Here is a 20,257-nt window from a genome sequence, read left to right as displayed (position 1 = left end):
TTAAAGTCTGTTTTATCAGAGACTAGGATTGCAACCCCTGCCTTTTTTTGTTTTCCATTTGCTTGATAGATCTTCCTCCATCCCTTTATTTTGAGTCTATGTGTGTCTCTGCACGTGAGATGGGTTTCCTGAATACAGCACACTGATGGGTCTTGACTCCTTATCCAGTTTGCCAGTCTGTGTCTTTTAATTGGAGCATTTAGCCCATTTACATTTAAAGTTAATATTGTTATGTGTGAATTTGATCCTATCATTATGATGTTAGCTGGTTATCTTGCTCGTTAGTTGATGCAGTTTCTTCCTAGCCTCGATGGTCTTTACAATTTGGCATGTTTTTGCAGTGGCTGGTACCGGTTGTTCCTTTCCATGTTTAGTGCTTCCTTCAGGAGCTCTTTTAGGGCAGGCCTGGTGGTGACAAAATCACTCAGCATTTGCTTGTCTGTAAAGTATTTTATTTCTCCTTCACTTATGAAGCTTAGTTTGGCTGGATATGAAATTCTGGCTTGAAAATTCTTTTCTTTAAGAATGTTGAATATCAGCCCCCACTCTCTTCTGGCTTGTAGAGTTTCTGCTGAGAGATCAGCTGTTAGTCTGATGGGCTTCCCTTTGTGGGTAACCCGACCTTTCTCTCTGGCCGCCCTTAACATTTTTTCCTTCATTTCAACTTTGGTGAATCTGACAATTATGTGTCTTGGAGTTGCTCTTCTCGAGGAGTATCTTTGTGGCGTTCTCTGTATTTCCTGAATCTGAATGTTGGCCTGCCTTGCTAGATTGGGGAAGTTCTCCTGGATAATATCTTGCAGAGTGTTTTCCAACTTGGTTCCATTCTCCCCGTCATTTCCAGGTACACCAATCAGACGTAGATTTGGTCTTTTCACATAGTCCCAAATTTCTTGGAGGCTTTGTTCATTTCTTTTTATTCTTTTTTCTCTAAACTTCCCTTCTCTCTTCATTTCATTCATTTCATCTTCCATCACTGATACCCCTTCTTCCAGTTGTTCGCATCGGCTCCCGAGGCTTCTGCAATCTTCGTGTAGTTCTCGAAACTTGGCTTTCAGCTCCATCATCTCCTTTAAGCCCTTCTCTCCATTGGTTATTCTAGTTATCCATTCGTCTAATTTTTTTTCAAAGTTTTTAACTTCTTTGCTATTGTTTTGAATTTCCTCCCATAGCTCGGAGTAGTTTGATCGTCTGAAGCCTTCTTCTCTCAACTCGTCAAAGTCGTTCTCTGTCCAGCTTTGTTTCGTTGCTGGTGAGGAACTGCGTTCCTTTGGAGGAGGAGAGGTGCTCTGCTTTTTAGAGTTTCCAGTTTTTCTGCTCTGTTTTTTTCCCGTCTTTGTGGTTTTATCTACTTTTTATCTTTGATGATGGTGATGTACAGATGGGTTTTTGGTGTGGATGTCCTTTCTGTTTGTTAGTTTTCCTTCTACCAGACAGGACCCTCAGCTGCAGGTCTGTTGGAGTTTGCTAGAGGTCCACTCCAGACCCTGTTTGGCTGAGTGTCAGCAGCGGTGGCTGACACTGAATTTGTGAGACCACAAATTCAGCTGTCTGATAGTTCCTCTGGAAGTTTTGTCTCAGAGGAGTACCTGGCCGAGTGAGGTGTCAGTCTGTCCCTACTGGGGGATGCCTCCAAGTTAGGCTGCTCGGGGGTCAGGGACCCACTTTAGGAGGCAGTCTGTCCGTTCTCAGATCTCTAGCTGCGTGCTGGGAGAACCACTACTCTCTTGAAAGCTGTCAGACAGGGACATTTAAGTCTGCAGCGGTTCCTGCTGAATTTTTGTCTGTGCCCTGCCCTCAGAGGTGGAGCCTACAGAGGCAGGCAGGCCTCCTTGAGCTGTGGTGGGCTCCACCCAGTTCGAGCTTCCTGGCTGCTTTGTTTACCTAAGCAAGCCTGGGCAATGGCAGGCGCCCCTCCCCCAGCCTCGCTGCCGCCTTGCAGTTTGATCTCAGACTGCTGTGCTAGCAATCAGCGAGACTCCGTGGGCATAGGACCCTCCGAGCCAGGTGTGGGACACAATCTCCTGGTGTGCCGTTTTCCAAGCCCGTTGGAAAAGTGCAGTATTAGGGTGGGACTGACATGATTTTCCAGGTGCCATCTGTTACCCCTTTCTTTGACTAGGAAAGGGAACTCCCTGACCCCTTGCGCTTCCCGAGTGAGGCAATGCCTCGCCCTGCTTCAGCTCACACACAGTGCGCTGCACTGACTGTCCTGCACCCACTGTTTGGCACTCCCTAGTGAGATGAACCCGGTAACTCAAACAGAAATGCAGAAATCACCCGTCTTCTGTGTCGCTCACGCTGGGAGCTGTAGACCAGAGCTGTTCCTATTTGGCCATCTTGGCTCCACCCCCACCTTTTTTTTTTTTTTTTTTTTGAGATGAAGTCTCACTCTGTCACCCAGGCTGGAGTGCAGTGGCTCAATCTCGGCTCACTGCAAGCTCCGCCTCCCAGGTTCATGCCATTCTCCTGCCTCAGCCTCCCGAGTAGTGGGGACTACAGGTGCCTGCCACCATGCCTGGCTAATTTTTTGTATTTTTAGTAGAGACGGGGTTTCATGTGTTAGCCAGCATGGTCTCGATCTCCTGACCTCATGATCCGCCCGCCCTAGCCTCCCAAAGTGCTGGGACTACAGGCGTGAGCCACCATGCCTGGCCCTGTCTACACATCTTGACACCTTGTTTCTAGTGATGTTAATCTTGATGGTGAAGGTGGTATGTGCTGGAAATAATCAATAGGTTGGGGGGTATAGACTTGAAGGCTGTATGCAAATGTCCTGTTTCTTTTTCTTTTTTTCTTTTTCTTTTTTTTTTTTTTTTTTGGAAAATGAGTCTTGCTCTGTCGCCCAGGCTGGAGTGCAATGGGATGATCTTGGCTCACTGCAAACCTCTATCTCCCTGGTTCAAGCGATTCTCCTACCTCAGCCTCCCAAGTAGCTGGGATTACAGGGCTGTGCCACCACACCTGGCTAATTTTTGTATTTTTGGTAGAGACAGGGTTTCACAATGTCGGCCAGGCTGGTCTCAAACTCCTGAACTCAGGTGATCCACCCACCTCGGCCTCCCAAAGTGCTGGGATTATAGGCGTGAGCCACTGTGCCTGGCCTTCCCCTCCCTTCCTCCCTCCCTCCCTTCCTTCTTCCTTCCTTTCTCTCTTTCTCTCTCTTTCTTTCTCTTTCTCTCTCTCTTTGTCTCTTTCTCTTTGTCTCTTTCTTTTTCTCTCCTTTTCTTTCTGTCCTTTTCTTTTTCTCTTTTTCTCTTTCTCTTTTTCTCTCTTTCTCTTTCTCCCCCCCTCCCCCCTCTCCCCCCTCTCTCTGTCTCTTGTTTTTTTTTTGTTTGTTTGTTTGGTTTTTTTTGAGATAGGGCTCACTCTCTCCCCACCCAGGCTGTAGTGCAGTGGCACAATCTCGGCTCACTGCAGCCTTGACCTCCCAGGCTCAAGCAACCCTCCCACCTCAGCCTCTCAGGTCTCTGGGACCACAGGTGCATGCCACCATGCCCAGCTAATTTTTTTTTTTTTTTTTTTTTTTTTTTTTTTTTGTAGAGACAGTGTCTTGCTATGCTGCCTAAGCTGATCTTAAACTCCTGATCTCAAGCGATCCTCCAGTCTCAGCCTCCCAAAGTGATGGGATTATGGTGTGAACCACTGTACCCAGCCCTATTTCTTCTTAAACCTCTTCATCAGTAACTTTAAAATTCACAGTAAAAGATTTTTGATATTTATTCAGAGTGTAGAAGGGGCAGGAAGATGAATCGGCAGATGTGGTTGGATTATAAATACATACATAACACATCAGTCCTTTTCTTTTCTTTCTTTCTGTCTCTCTCTCTCTTTCTTTCTGTCTTTCTTTCATCTCTCTCTCTCTTTTTCTTTTTCTTTTCAGACAGAGTCTCACTGTGTCACCCAGGCTAGAATGCAGTGGCATGGTCTCAGCTCACTGCAACCTCCACCTCCTGGGTTCAAGGGATTCTCTTGCCTCAGCCTCCCAAGTAGCTGGGAATACAGGTGCCCACCACTACGCCCGGCTAATTTTTGTATTTTTAGTAGAGATGAGGTTTCACCATGTTGGCCAGGCTGGTCTCGATCTCCTGACCTCAAGTGATCCACCCACCTTGGCCTCCCAAAGTGCTGGGATTACAAGTGTCAGCCACTGCGCCTGGCCATATTTCTGTTCAAGGAGTATTGAGTTTCTTATTTCCTTACCAGAATGTGGAAATGAGATGAAGACCCCCACAAAAGAGAACAAGCAAAGGCTACTTATTCAGAGCTTGCTCTAGCAGGGGTCCACCACCATCACAAAACTCAAAGACAGAGGAGGGGAACAGCTTTATCGTGGAAAAGGGAGGGCTCATGTGTGTCCTGAAGAAAGGCTTTGTCCTCCAGGGGAACTGGAGGCAGCTCCCTGGAAGCATAGTGGTGTCCTGGGTGAGGGGTTAGGGGGCATATTTGACTTCCTGTCGTTGGACTTAAATTGGAAATAGGAAGAAGAATTAGGAAAGTTTGCAGGTATTAATGAAGCCTTGACCACTGGGGGCCAATTGCTGCAGAGGGAATGGATCAGAGTTCTCTCTTTTTTCACATTACAGCCTGTGTGTGATGTGCTATTACATACGGCCCACCACTTGTTTTTTGGTAAATAAAGTTTTATTGAAACTCAGCCAACCCCATCGTTTGCATAATGTCTCTGGCTGCTGGTTTTGTTGTTGTTGTTATTGTTTGTTGGTTTGTTTTTTGAGACAGGGTCTCCCTCTCTTGCCCAGGCTGGAGTGCAGTGTCACAATCATAGCTCACTGCAGCCTCTACCTCCCAGGCTCAAGCAATCCTCCTGCTTCAGCCTCCTGAGTAGCTGAGACTACAGGCACATGTCTACAAGTCCTGCTAGTTATTTTATTTTTTGACTTTTAGTAGAGATGGGGTCTTGCTTTGTGGCCGAGGCTGGTAGAATTCTCTTTTTTATATATGGTCGTAGTAATGGAACGCTGGTGATGAATATATCAAGATTCATGCCTCCCATCTCTCAAACTAGGAGAAGCAAATGCTGATGAAACATTAAGACAATTCCAAGGCACGGGGCAATGTTTTTTCGACTGGGAGTTTTGCTGCGTTTTGTCACGGCTCATGTCCTACATATTGGAATTATTCCATCTGCAGAGGAGGAGGAGGAATCTGAATCTTCAACTTCAGTGGTGCCTTTGGCAGCAAAGACCTGGAGATTGTTCACTTGTGAAGGATACAGGGGACAGATTCAGGGCCGGGTGAGCACCTCCGTTTAGGGTTTAGGAGCTGGACGGCAGCTCTGTAATTTTTCGGCGCTCCCATCGTTGTTGCAGAAAGAGCCATCTCCTTGGGGGACTCTCTTGTCAGGGAGACATGTGTTCACCAACCTCCCCACACCCTGCATACTTCATCCTGTATCTTGTCTTCAGAGCTGTGTCTTCCGCATCAGCCCTCGCTGATGGGGTGGCTGGGAGGATCCAGCCTTTTCCACCTGTATCAGGGCATCGGGGAAAGACAATAGAGATGGGAACTGGGTGTGGCTGTTTCTTCACCACCAAAAAGGTTCATCAAAAGTTTATATACTTGGCCGGGCGCAGTAGCTCACACCTGTAATCCCAGCACTTTGGGAGGCCGAGGTGGGCAGATTACGAGGTCAGGTGATCAAGACCATCCTGGCCAACATGGTGAAACCCCATCTCTACTAAAAATACAAAAATTAGCCAGGCGTGGCAGCACGTGCCTGTAGTCCCAGCTACTCGGGAGGCTGAGGCAGGAGAATCGCTTGAACCTGGGAAGCAGAGGTTGCAGTGAGCCGAGATTGTGCCACTGCACTCCAGCCTGGGTGACAGAGTGAGACTCCATCTCAAAGAAAAAAGGAAAAAAAAAAAAAGTTTATATATTTAATCTCAGCACTTTGGGAGGCCAAGGCAAGCAGATCATCTGAGGGTGGGAGTTCGAGACCAGCCTGACCAACATGGAGAAACCCCATCTCTATTGAAAATACAAAATTAGCTGGGCATAGTGGCCCATGCCTGTAACCCCAGCTACTCGAGAGGCTGAGGCAGGAGAATCGCTTCAACCTGGGAGGCAGAAGTTGTGGTGAGCCAAGATCGTGCCATTACACTCCAGCCTGGGCAACAGAGGGAGACTCCATCTCAAAACAACAACAACAGCATAAAGCTTATATACTTTATCCAGTCTATTATTGATGGGCATTGGGTTGGTTCCAAGTCTTTGCTATTGTAAACAGTGCTGCAATAAACATACGTGTACATGTGTCTATAAAGAAAATGTGGCACATAGACACCATGGAATACTACGCAGCCATGAAAAAGAACGGGATCAGCCGGGTGCAGTGGCTCACACTTGTGATCCCAGCGCTTTGGGAGACCGAGGCAGGCGGATCACCTTAGGTCAGGAGTTCAAGACCAGCCTGGCCAACATGATGAAACCCTGTCTCTACTAAAAATACAAAAAAAAAAAATTAGCTGGATGTGGTGGGGGGCACCAGTAATCCAAGCTACTCAGGAGGCTGAGGCAGGAGAATCGCTTGAATCCGGGAGGCAGAGATTGCAGTGAGTGGAGGTCTCACCATTGCACTCCAGCCTGGGCAACAAGAGCAAAACTCCGTCTCCAAAAAAAAAAGGATGAGTTCATGTCCTTTGCAGGGACATGGATGAAACTGGAAACCATCATTCTTGGCAAACTAACACAGGAACAGAAAACCAAACACCGCACGTTCTCACTCATAAGTGGGAGTTGAACAATGAGAACACATGGATACAGGGAGGGGAACATCACACACCAGGGCCTGTTGGGGCTTGGGGGCAAGGGAGGGAGAGCATTAGAACAAATACCTAATGTATCTGGGACTTACAATCTAGATGATGGGTTGACAGGTGCAGCACACCATCATGGCACACGTATACCTATGTAACAAACCTGCACGTTCTGTACATGTATTCCAGAACTTATCCCAGCACTTGGGGTGGTTGAGGCGGGCAGATCACGAGGTCAGGAGATCGAGACCCTCCTGACCAACATGGTGAAACCCTGTCTCTACTAAAATAAAAAAAAATACAAAAATTAGTCGGGCGTGGTGGCGCATGCCTGTAGTCCCGGCTACTTGAGGCTGAGGCAGGAGAATCGCTTGAACCTGGGAGGTGGAGTTGCAGTGAGCTGAGATTGCGCCACTGCACTCCAGCCTGGTGACAGAGCAAGACTCCATCTCAAAAAAAAAAAAAAAAAAAAAAAAGTTTATATACTTAACCATGTGGAGTTTGCCTTGTACTTTGAACTCTTCCAAGAGCCGGGTGCCCCAAAGATCTTTAACTGAATCACAGAGTCATCTATCAGAAGTTCTCTGCATCTTACATGAATTTCAAGCTCACTTCATTTATTTTCTATAATTCCCTTCTTTGGGGATTTGTGTGTAGTGTCCAAGTCAGCCATTTTCTTCTTAGCAAAAGCTGTGATTGCTTTGTAAGATGTTGTAATTCAGGAATATTTATCATCTATTTATATAGATCTTCATAATTATCTTCATTTATATCTACCTATCCATTATCTATCTAATCTATCATCTATCCATCATCTGTGTATCTCTGTCTACCTATTTATCTACCTATCTAATCTATCATCTATCCATCATCTGTGTATCTCTACCTATTTGTCTACCTGTCACGTATCATTGTCTATTCATATGTCATCTATCATTTACCTCTTCTATCTACCTACCTACCTACCCATCATCTATCCATCTATCATCTGTGTATCTCTATGTATTTATGTATCTATCTACCTATCACCTATCATTATCTATTAATATATTATCTATCATTTACCTCATCTATCCATCCACCCACCCATCTATTTATAGATCTATCTATCTACCATCACTTATCATCTATCCATATTCATCTATCATCTGTTCATGTATTCTTTCTACTTATCTTGCCATTTACCTATCATCTATCTTATGTACCTATCATTCTATCATCTGTCTATTGATCAGTTATGTAGCAATCTATCATCTCTATCATCTCTATCATCTCTTTCCATCATCTGTCTGTGTCTACCCTATTTATCTACCTACCTACCTACCTATGTCTCTATCTACCTATCTATGTCTCTATCTACATATCTAGGTCTCTATCTACATATCTAGGTCTCTATCTATTCTCTATCAATTTCTCTCCTCTCCCTTTTCTCCTCCCTTTCTTTTTGCTCCACCCTCTGCACTGGGCTTCAAAGGAATCCAGTTGGAATGTGAATTTCAGGGATAGCATGAAATGATGCCTGGGATCTCAGCACCCATATCCTACATCTGACCTCAAAGCTTCTAGAAAGAGTGTTACTCAACCATGTGCTCCCTAACAGATGGGTGTCAATAAAAGAGGAAAAGCCAAGTTTTGTAAGGTTTCAAGGCATCAGGCTGTTCTCAACCACTGCTCCGTTCACCTCCTAGAACAGAATCGGGCTCAAAGAAGGTGCGTGATGACTATATGCGGAAGCAATAAATGCTCAACCACCAATAAATGCTCACCATCTCCTTGACTTTTCTTCAAGATGCCCCAGACGTGGGAGTGCTTCCTTCCTGGGGAAGTCGCTTGTGTCATCAAATCTAAAATCTCCTCTTGCATCTCCTGTTCTCTGGGATATAATTACATCGTTTGCCAGAGATTTTCTTCAAGCGTGGCAGCCAATGTTGTTACCTTGTGACTTGACTTTCTCCTCTCGGTCCTGGTTCAGTGCTAGAGGTAAGGTAGCGGCCGTGTCAGAATTCCGAACACGTTTGGTTCAGAATAACATCAGTACTCACCATGATCCTTATGAGTCTGACCGATGTTTGTGTCTGCACTTTGGCCTCTTGGCTCTTTAAGTGAAAGTTGTAAATTTTCTGTTGTAAACAGCACAGAAATGTCAAATCCTTGACCCAGGGAGAAAGAGAATAAATCAAGCCCCTAATGTGTTTCATATTCAGAGAAGCATTCAAAGGTTGATGAGAAATAAATGTTTATTCAAAAGATGATTTTTCTTTTTCTCTTTTTTTTTTTTTTTGAGATGGAGTCTCACTCTGACGCCCAGGCTGGAGTGCAGTGGCGTGATCTCAGCTCACTGCAACCTCCACCTCCTAGGTTCACACCATTCTCCTGCCTCAGCCTCCCGAGTAGCTGGGATTAGAGGCGCCCACCACCACATCTGGCTAATTTTTCGTATTTTTAGTAGAGAGAGGGTTTCACCGTGTTAGCCAGGATGGTCTCAATCTCCTGACCTCACGATCCGCCCGCCTCAGCCTCCCAAAGTGCTGGGATTAGGAGCATGAGCCACCGTGCCCAGCCAAAAGATGATTTTTCTTTAACTGTTCTCTGTCGAGTTGTTAAATCAATTGTGTATATTGTTTCTGTATTTCTCCTTAAATAATTTTCAAAATAAGCAGAACTTGGAAAGATCATGAAGAATGTCAATGGCGTGTATTTTTGAGCCTCTAGCATTCATCAATTGAGACCTTTTCTACATTGATTGATTGATTGATATACAGGAGGTCAAACTGTACAAATAAATGATCATTATTAGTCCTTAAAATATATCTTAGCCAGTCGTGGTGGCTTACTCCTGTAATCCCAGCACTTTGGGAGGCTGAGGCGGGTGGACGACGAGGTCAGGAGATCGAGACCATGTTGGCTAACACGGTGAAACCCCCTCTCTACTAAAAATACCAAAAATTAGCCAGGTGTGGTGGCGGATGCCTGTAATCCCAGCTACTTGGGAGGATGAGGCAAGAGAATGGCTTGAACCTGGAAGGCAGAGCTTGCAGTGAGCCAAGATTGTGCCACTGCACTCTAGCCTGGGCAACACAGCAAGACTCTGTCTCAAAAAAAAAAAAAAATATATATATATATATATATATATATGTCTGTGTATATATATATGTCTGTGTATATGTGTGTGTGTATATATATATATATATATATATATATGTATCATATTCTTACTGATGTGGCCATGAGCAGGTTGAATAGTTACTGCATGGTTTTCCTTTTAATGTGGGATTTTCTGTTCATGGCCATAAGCTGAACATCTTGTCCAGGTTGTAGTTAAGGCTAAGGAACATATAACTCAAGAGCAGGCATTTTCCTTAGCTGAGGGTGTGAGCTCCAGGCTGAGTCTGAAGGCCCGAGACCCAGGAGAGCTGAGGGTGTCAGCTCCAGTCTGAGTCTGAAGACTTGAGACCGAGGAGAGCTGGGGGTGTGAGTTCCAGTCTGAGTCTGAAGGCCTGAGACCCAGGAGAGATGAGGTTGTGACTTCTAGTGTGAGTCTGAAGGCCTGAGACCCAGGAGAGCCAGTGGTGTGAGCTCCTGTCTGAGTCTGAAGGCCCGGACCCAGGAGAGCTGAGGGTGTCAGCTCCAGTCTGAGTCTGAAGACTTGAGACCCAAGAGGGCTGAGGGTGTGAGTTCCAGTCTGAGTCTGAAGGCCTGATCTTTCAGCTCAATGGGAGAGCTTTTTCAGTGCTTTTAAAATCCATTTGTCCATATTGAGATTATTGTTCTCAGCTGTAATTTCAATGTCGTCAGACTTCTGAGTTTATCAAGCCTGGTACATTTGCATGTGATTGTGTGAATTTGTGTTTATTTCTGGGCCAAGGTAGAAAGAATAATGAAATCATTAATTCTTATTGAAAGATGAATCAAGTCTGTTCCCTAATTATTTCCTGCTTCACTCTGGTGGCCTTGGGTTTCAGAGATGAGAGTGGAGCAAGAGGAGGTATCTCAGAAGCTATCAGGAGACTGCATTCCAGCTGGGCGTCTCCTAAGTTGGGCAGGGGATTTTTAAAACACCAGTATCTTCCTCCCCTTTGCCTGCTTGGACTTTGGTCTACAATCAGAGAATGGTCCTTCTCACGGCCATGCAGGGTACCAGGAGGGGTCCAGGAGGAGGTGGGGCTTGGCCATCCTGATGTCATTCTTGCCTCAGTAGCCTCTGAAGGACAAAGAACAAGCAAGTGGGCTGTTAGGTTGCATTGCTGAAAAATGTCACAGGCATCCCCTCTGCAGCAGGACATCACTGGACCCCAAAGCAGCCTCCTTGGTGGGGCATCTTGGTCCCAAAAGTTAGGAGAGACTAGAGTTGCTTTCATTCCTGTTCACCTGGAATCACGCATTGCAAGTGTTCATTCCCTTGTAGAGTCCTTCTTTCCCTCCCTCCCTCCCTCCCTTCCTCCCTTCCTTCCTTCTTTACTTCCTTCTTTCCCTTCCTTCCTTCTTTCCCTCCCTCCCTCCTTCATTCCTTCCTTCCTCTTGTCTTGATGTGTTGCCCAGGCTGGACTGCAGTGGTGCAATCTCAGCTCACTGCAACCTCTGCCTCCTAGGTTCAAGTGATTTTCCTGCCTCAGCCTCTTGAGTAGCTGGGATTACAGGCGTCCGCCACCACAGCTGGCTAATTTTTTTTTTGTATATTTTTAGTAGAGATGCAGTTTCACCATGTTGGTCAGGCTGGTCTCAAACTCCTGACCTCGGGTGATCCACCTGCCTTGGCCTCCCAAAGTGCTGGGATGACAGGCATGAGCCCCTGCACCCAGCCAGTGGCTGTCTTTCCTTGGCCAGGGTGTCTATGCAATTGAGGTTGGGTTAGGGGCAACTATGTGTTTAATGCAGGTCGGTCGATTATATGGTTTACTCTTTAGGGTTTTCCTTTGCAAAGAGTGTACAGTAATGGATACCATGTGGGTGGCTGGAACGTGGCAGACATTCTCTGGAATAATGCTGGCAAAATGCTCTTTCCTCCTAAGAGAAAAAGACACCCATAAGTCCAGGAGGATGACTGAGAAAAGTCATCAATCGGGAAAGAAAAACATAGCCGTCTCCATTGCATGCCACAATTGAGCCAGCACTATATTTCTCGCTTTAGTTGTGTGTGTCTATGTGTGTGTCTATGCCTGGTGTATGTAGTATAAGATCCGGACTGAAGGCCTGAGACCTAGGAGAGCTGAGGGTGTGAGTTCCAGTGTGAATCTGAAGATCTGAGACCCAGGAGAGCCGAGGGTGTGAGTTCCAGTTTGAATCTGAAGGCCTGAGACCCAGGAGAGCTGAGGGTGTGACTTCCAGTGTGAATCTGAAGGCCTGAGACCCAGGAGAGCTGAGGGTGTGACTTCCAGTGTGAATCTGAAGGCCTGAGACCCAGGAGAGCTGAGGGTGTGAGTTCCAGTTTGAATCTGAAGACCTGAGACCAAGGAGAGCTGAGAGTGTGATTTCTGGTCTGAGTCTAAAGGCCTGTGTCTGGAACTCACACCGTCTGCTTTGTGTGAGAATGTACAAGGATTGTCAACGCTGCTGAGGTCGTTAAACATTTCATACTCCCTCTCCCTCTCTTTTTTAATCATACTGCAGCCATTCTTTTTTCCCTAAGGGATTTATGTTTCTAAACCACTGAGAGGCAATAAAGTGTCATCAACCGCAAATTGTGCCTATTACAAAGTGAAGTCTTATGTTGCTTTAGCCTGCAAAAAGCATGAGGATTCTGAAGTAAAATATCAACAGTGCCTTCATTAAAATGATTTTGTGGTTCAACTGAAGCTTATATGTCAGAGAACCCATGCTTATTTTTATTTACTTTGTTTTTTGAAAGTCAAAATTTACATTTATTTAAAAGTTTTTCTCTTTTTAAATTTTTATTTGAGGTACAAAGGACCATGTGAAACTTTATCATGGGGGTTTGTTGTACAGATTATTTCATCACCCAGGTATTAGCCACCAGTACCCAATAGTTATCTCTTCTGCTCATCTCCCTTCTCCCACCCTCCACCTTCAAGTAGACCCTACTTTCATTCTGTGTGTGAAGAACTTCTCATCACTTACCTCCCACTTATAAGTAAGAACATGTAGTATTTGGTTTTCTGCTCTTACATTATTAGTTTGCTGAGGATAATGACCTCCAGCTCCAACCATGTTCCTGCGAAGGACATGAACTCATCCTTTTTTATGGCTGCATAGTATTCCATGGTGTCTATGTGCTACGTTTTTTTTTTAATGTTATTTTATTTTTTCGTGATTATACGTTAAGTTCTAGGGCACACGTGCACAACATGCAGGTTTGTTACATATGTATAATGTGCCATGTTGGTGTGCTGTACCCATTAACTTGTCATTTACATTAAGTATTTCTCCTAATGCTATCCGTCCCCCCTCCTCCCACCCCACGACAGGCCCTGGTGTGTGATGTTCCCCATCCTGTGTCCAAGTGTTCTCATTGTTCAATTCCCACCTATGAGTGAGAACATACAGTATTTGGTTTTTTTGTCCTGGCAATAGTTTGCTGAGAATGATGGTTTCCAGCTTCATCCATGTTCCTGCAAAGGACATGATCTCATCCTTTTTTATGGCTGCATAGTATTCCAAGGTGTATATGTGCCACATTTTCTTTATCCATTCTCTCATTGATGGGCATTTAGGTGTATTCCATGTCTTTGCTATTGTGAATAGTGCTGCAGTGAACCTATGCATGCACGTGCCTTTTTTTTTTTTTTTTTTTTTTAGACAGTGTCTCGCTCTGTCACCAGGCTGGAGTGCAGTGGCATGATCTCAGCTCACTGTAACCTCTGCCTCCTGGGTTCAAGCAATTCTTCTGCCTCTGCCTCCTGAGTAGCTGGGATTACAGGCACCCACCACCACGCCTGGCTAATTTTTGTATTTTTAATAGAAACAGGGTTTTACCATGTTGTCCAGATGGTCTTTATCTCCTGACCTCATGATCTGTCTGGCTCGGCCTTCCAAAACTGGGCCCGGCCTCGTACATGTCTTTATAATAGAGTGATTATATTCCTCTGGTTATAGACCCAGTCATGGGATGGCTGGGTCAAATGGCCGTTCTTTCTTCAAAATGCTTAAGTTTAAAAAATTTGACTCTCACCATTCATTGTGATGAAACCTGCGAATGTGTCCTTAAAATAAATAATAAATAGGCCGGGCGTGGTGGCTCACGCCTGTAATCCCAGCAGTTTGGGAGGCCGAGGTGGGCGGATCATGAGGTCAGGAGATCGAAACCAGCCTGGTTAACACGGTGAAACCCCGTCTGCACTAAAAATACAGAAACTAGCCAGGCGTGGTAGCATGAGCCTGTAATCCCAGCTACTGGGTGGGGGTGGGCGGTGCTGAGGCAGGAGAATCGCTTGAATCCGGGAGGCGGAGGTCGGAGTGAGCCGAGATCGCGCCACTGCACTCCAGCCTGGGGAGAGAGCAAGACTGCATCTCAAAAAATAATAATAATTAAAAAAAATAAGTAAATAAGTAAAACCTGCCTCCAGACAATGGAATAATTTCGAGAACTAACGTGAAATGAGCTATCAAGCCATGAATAAGCATGCAGGAACTGTGAGTGCATATTGTTCAGTGAAAGAAGTCAATCTGAAAAGGCCACCTACTGTAGCATTCCAACTCCATGACATTCTGGAAAATGCAGAACTATGGGGACAGTCAAAAGATCCCTGGTTTCCAGGGACTGTGAGTCTTTTATTGACTTCTCTGCAATGGGGCTATAGAGTTCTAACATTTGTACAGATAGTTTCTTCAGTAAATTGGTTATATGGCAGCCAGATGTTAGCTACTGGTTGACTTGGGCAATCATTAATTAACAATAACCTTCATCTATTTTATTTATGTATATATGCACACATATACAAACCCATATAGTGGATGGAGTATGTGGTAGATTTGTTAGATGGTGTCTCTCTGTCCATCTCTCTCTCTCCATGTATGTCTATGTGTGTGTGTATAGACAGATGGTAGGTAGATTGATAGATAGATAGATGATAGATATGGGTGGGTAGATGATAGGTAGATAATAGATGGATGAATAGATAGATATATACATGGATGTATAGATGGATGATAGATACAAAGATGGATAGATGATAGATGGATACATAGATGATGATAGATATGGGTGGGTAGATGATAGGTAGATAATAGATGGATGACTAGATACATAGATAGATGGACTTATAGGATGATAGATACATAGATGAATAGATGATAGATGGATAGATGATGATAGGTAGATAGGTAGGTTGGTAGATATATAGATAGATAAATAGATATGGGTGGATAGATGATAGGTAGCTAATAGATGGATGAACAGATAGATATATACATAGATGGACTTATAGATGGATGATACATACATAGATGAATAGATAGATTATAGATGGATACATAGATGATGATAGGTATATAGATATGGGTGGGTAGATGATAGGTAGATAATAGATGGATGAATAGATAGATACATAGATAGATGGACTTATAGGATGATAGATACATACATAGATGAATAGATAGATGATGGATACATAGATGATGATAGATAGATGACAGATATTGGTGGGTAGATGATAGGTAGATAATAGATGGATGAATAGATAAATACATAGATGGACTTATAGATGGATGATAGATACATACATAGATGAATAGATGGATAGATGATGATAGGTAGACAGATGATAGATATGGGTGGGTAGATGATAGGTAGATAATAGATGGATGAATAGATAAATACATACATAGATGGACTTATAGATGGATGATAGATACATACATAGATGAATGGATAGATGATAGATGGATACATAGATGATGATAGATAGATATGGGTGGGTAGATGATAGGTAGACAATAGATGGATGAATAGATAGATAGATAGATGGACTTATAGGATGATAGATACATACATAGATAGATGATAGATGGATATATAGATGATGATAGATAGATGATAGATATTGGTGGGTAGATGATAGCTAGATAATAGATGGATGAATAGATAATACATACATGCATAGATAGATGGACTTATAGATGGATGATAGATACATAGATGAATAGATGATAGATGGATACATGGATGATGATAGATATATACATGCATACATACATACATAGACAGCTATAGATAGGTGATAGATGACATGTCTATCTATGTTTCTATGTATCTATGTACTCATCCATCTATCCATCCATCCATCTGCACACATACATAGTCATGCACCACATAATAACATTTCAGTCCATGCTGGACCACATATACAATGATAGTCCCATAACATTACAATATTGTAGTTTTCCTGTACCCTGTTCTATGTCTAGGTATGTTTAGATACATAATTACTTATTGTTGTGTTAAAATTGCCTACAGTATTCAATACAGTCGCATGCTGCCCAGGTTTGTAACCTAGGAGCAATAGGCCATATTGTGTAGCCTAGGTGTAGAGTAGGCTGTACTATCTAGGCTCGTGTAAGTGCACTCTCTGATGTGCATACAAGAATGAAATCATGTCATCATGCATTTTGTAGAATCTATCCATGTTTTAAGTGACCCATGACATGTCTGTAATGACTGTATATGGTAGATGAGATATCTATCTATCTGTCATCATCATCTATCTATCCCATCCATCTATTCATCCATCTTTCCATCCATCCATCGATCCATCCATTCATGTATCCATCCATCCATCCATTTATTCACCTACCCACCTTGTCTGTCTATGCAATCTCATCCATCTATCTACCCATCTACCTACCTTGACTATCTATCCGTCCATCCAACCATCCATTTATCCATCTACTCACCCTGCGATCTATCGATGTATCTATGTATGTATGTATGTATGTATGTATCTATCTATCCATCCTATCCATCCAGTCAACCATCCATACGTCTGTCCATCCATCCATCCATCCATTTATCTATCCACTCGCTCTGTCGATCTCTCCATCTCTATCTATTCAATCTTATCAATCTATCTATCCATTCATCTACTCACCCTACCTGCCTATGTATCTATCTATATATCTATATCTATGTATCTCTGTATGTATGTAAGTATGTATGTGCCTATCTGTCCATCCATCCATCCATCCACTTACCCTGCCTGCCTCTCTCTCTTTCTCTCTCTGGTAGATAAAAGTTACAATTAATTAATGATTTTCAAAGTAACCAGTAGCTGAAATCTGGCTACTATATGACTGGCTCACTGAAGAAAGTATCTCTAAGTCAGAATATTAGAAGTCTATTGCTCCAGAGCATTTAATGAAAGAAGATATATTTCTGAAGTTAATTTATTTTTCACCAGAGGTGATTTTTTGAGGACTTTTAAATGGAAGAGGGTTTGAATATATTGCAGAGATCAATACATTCTTGTATGCCTTTCCATAAATTAGAAGAGAATAAAGTTACTGATTGTGGGGTGCAGAATAGTGCTCCCCCATACCCTCTCAAAACAGTCTGCATCTTCATCCCTGGAACCTGCAAGTACATGACATGGCAAAGACGAATGAAGGTGGCAGATGGAATTAAGATTTCTAAGTAGGCAATCTTAAAATAGATTACCCTGATTCTCTGGGGTGAGCCTAATGTCATCACAGGCATCATTATCAGTGGAAGAGGAGGCAGGGGAGACAGAACATGAGGGACTGCAGAGTGAGAAAGAGCAGACGGGTCATGGCTGGCTTTGCTGATGGAGGAAGGGGCCATAAGCCACTGGATACAGGTGGCTTCTAGAGATGGAGTTGGCAAGGTTCTCCCCTCGAGTCTTGAGGGCAGCATAGCCCTGCTGACACCTCAATTTCAGTCCACTGCACTTTTGATCTCCCAAACTATAAAATACTACGTTTGTGTGTGTGCGTGTTTGTTTATTTAAGACAGAGTCTCACTATGATTCCCAGGCTGGAGTGCAGTGGCAAGATCTCGGCTCTTTGCAACCTCTGCCTCCTGGGTTCGAGCGATTCTCCTGCCCCAGCTTCTTGAGTTGCTAGGACTACAGGCACCCACCACCACGTCTGGCTAATTTTTGTATTTTTTTTTTTTTTTTTTTAACAGTGATGGGATTTCACCATGTTGGCTGGTGTTGAACTCCTGACCTCAAGTGATCCACCCACCTCGGCCTTCTAAAGTGCTGGGATTACAGGTATGAAACACTGTGCCTGGCTGTAAAATGTTTCTTATTGGACCTAAAAGGGTGCCTGGCTCTTAGTTGATTATCTGCTGGTTCTGGAAAGGAAGGAAGGAAAAAAAAAAAAAAGGCAGGGGAAAGAGGATTCTCTATAGAATGTGGATTTTTCCTGCAAGGGACGGCTTTGCAGGGCCATTTCAAGATATGGCAGAGACACGTGTGCATGTGTCTTTATAGCAGCATGATTTATAATCCTTTGGGTACATACCCAGTAATGGGATGGCTGTGTCAAATGGTATTTCTAGTTCTAGATCCCTGAGGAATCGCCACACTGGCTTCCATAATGGTTTAACTAGTTGACAGTCCCACCAACAGTGTAAAAGTGTTCCTATTTCTCCACATCCTCTCCAGCACCTGTTGTTTCCTGACTGTTTAATGATTGCCATTCTAACTGGTGTGAGATGGTATCTCGTTGTGGTTTTGATTTGCATTTCTCTGATGGCCAGTGATGATGAGCGTTTTTTCATGTGTCTTTTGGCTGCATAAATGTCTTGTTTTGAGAAGTGTCTGTTCATATCCTTCATATGTTTATTGCGGCACTATTCACAATAGCAAAGACTCGGAACCAACCCAAATGTCCAACAATGATAGACTGGATTAAGAAAATGCAGCACACAGACACCATGGAATACTATACAGACATAAAAAATGATGAGTTCATGTCCTTTGCAGGGACATGGATGAAGCTGGAAACCATCATTCTCAGCAAACTATTGCAAGGACGAAAAACCAAACACCGCATGTTCTCACTCATAGGTGGGAATTGAACAGTGAGAACTCATGGACACAGGAAGGGGAACATCACACACCAGGGCCTGTTGTGGGGTGGGGGGAGTGGGGAGGGATAGCATTAGGAGATATACCTAATGTAAATGACGAGTTAATGGGTGCAGCACACCAACATGGCACATGTATACAATATGTAACTAACCTGCATGTTGTGCACATGTACCCTAGAACTTAAAGTATTAAAAAAAAAAAAAAAAAGATATGACAGAGAAATGTGTTTTGGGGGTAAAATATTTTGATTTTCTTCCTTGTCATGCCAGAGTCAGATGGGAAAGTAAGTCACGATCTACAGGGTTAAATAAAACCCAACTGATGAGAATGTATTATGGTTTGTATGGCATGACTCCCCCGCCAGACCCCTTAGATAGGAATTTAGGCAAGATAAAAAAAAAAATAATCAGAGCCTCGTCCTCACACACAAGGCTTCAGTAGGATGTCGTGTTGGTGCCCCGGCCTCATGATGGACGCATAGCAAGTCCCAGCTGCTGTGAGTCCTGGCTGCTAGTGGCTCCCGGCTGTCCCCTCCTGATCGGAATTTCCCTGGGCTGGTGGATGCCGCTTCAGCAGAGAAGCCTGGATGGTGAACTGATTTCTCTTTAGAGCAGACAGCCCGTGACTAATAGGACAGAGCCATAACTCAACCTTCTTCCCCAAACTGGGGCAGCCTGGGGAGGAGGGGCCGTTCTTTCTCCAGGTTTCCCCGGGAGATCAGGCAGGTGCACGTGGGATATCGCTTCTAGGGAAGTTGAGCTAAGACAGGTCATTTAGGGATCCTGGAGGCTCCGAAAGAGAGGGTGTCTTCCTTCCAGGCAGCTCAGTCCCAGGGATGAGACACTTCCATTGTCTTCCAAGTATGTGAATATCACAGGCGTGTGGGAAATGCCTGCATACTTTTTTTTTTTTTTTTTTTTTGAGATGGAGTCATGCTCTGTCACCCAGGCTGCAGTGCAGTGGCAAGACCTGGGCTCACTGCAACCTCTGCCTCCCAGGTTCAAACGATTCTCCCGCTTCAGCCTCCCAAGTAGCTGGGACTACAGGCGCCCACTACCACACCTGGCTAATTTTTTTGTATTTTTAGTAGAGACAGGTTTTCACTGTATTGGCCTGGCTGGTCTCAAACTCCTGACCTCAGGTGATCCACCCACCTCGGCCTCCCAAAGTGCTGGGATTACAGGCGTGAGCCACCGCGCCTGGCCAATGCACACATACTCTTTGCAGAGTCTTCTTGAGGGTGTGGAAAATGATACTAGGCATATTATCTTCAAGCAAAGGGAACTCTTAAAAGCAGGCATGGGGGAAATCAAACATTGCAGGCCAGCTGCGGTGGCTCACGCCTGTAATACAAACAAGGAAATCCACATTACATACAGAGGAACAAGAATACGAATTCCAGGCCAGGCACAGTGGCTCACGCCTGTAATCCCAGCACTTTGGGAGGCGGAGGTGGGCGGATCACCTGAGGTC

General features: G+C 44.2%; 1 long non-coding RNA gene across 1 annotated transcript in view; it reads left to right on the top strand.

Annotated features, from left to right (window-relative positions):
* Positions 1-20,257, top strand: part of LOC129475140 (uncharacterized) — an 84,575-nt gene that overhangs the window by 37,238 nt on the left and 27,080 nt on the right. Inside the window, exon 3 of the long non-coding RNA XR_010119742.1 lies at positions 17,872-17,959. This is a non-coding gene — a long non-coding RNA (uncharacterized lncRNA). The remainder of the gene's footprint in view (positions 1-17,871; positions 17,960-20,257) is intronic.

Source organism: Symphalangus syndactylus, chromosome X (genome assembly GCF_028878055.3).
Source record: "Symphalangus syndactylus isolate Jambi chromosome X, NHGRI_mSymSyn1-v2.1_pri, whole genome shotgun sequence".
Classification (NCBI taxonomy): Eukaryota; Metazoa; Chordata; class Mammalia; order Primates; family Hylobatidae; genus Symphalangus; species Symphalangus syndactylus.
This window is presented reverse-complemented; position numbering and strand designations above follow the sequence as displayed.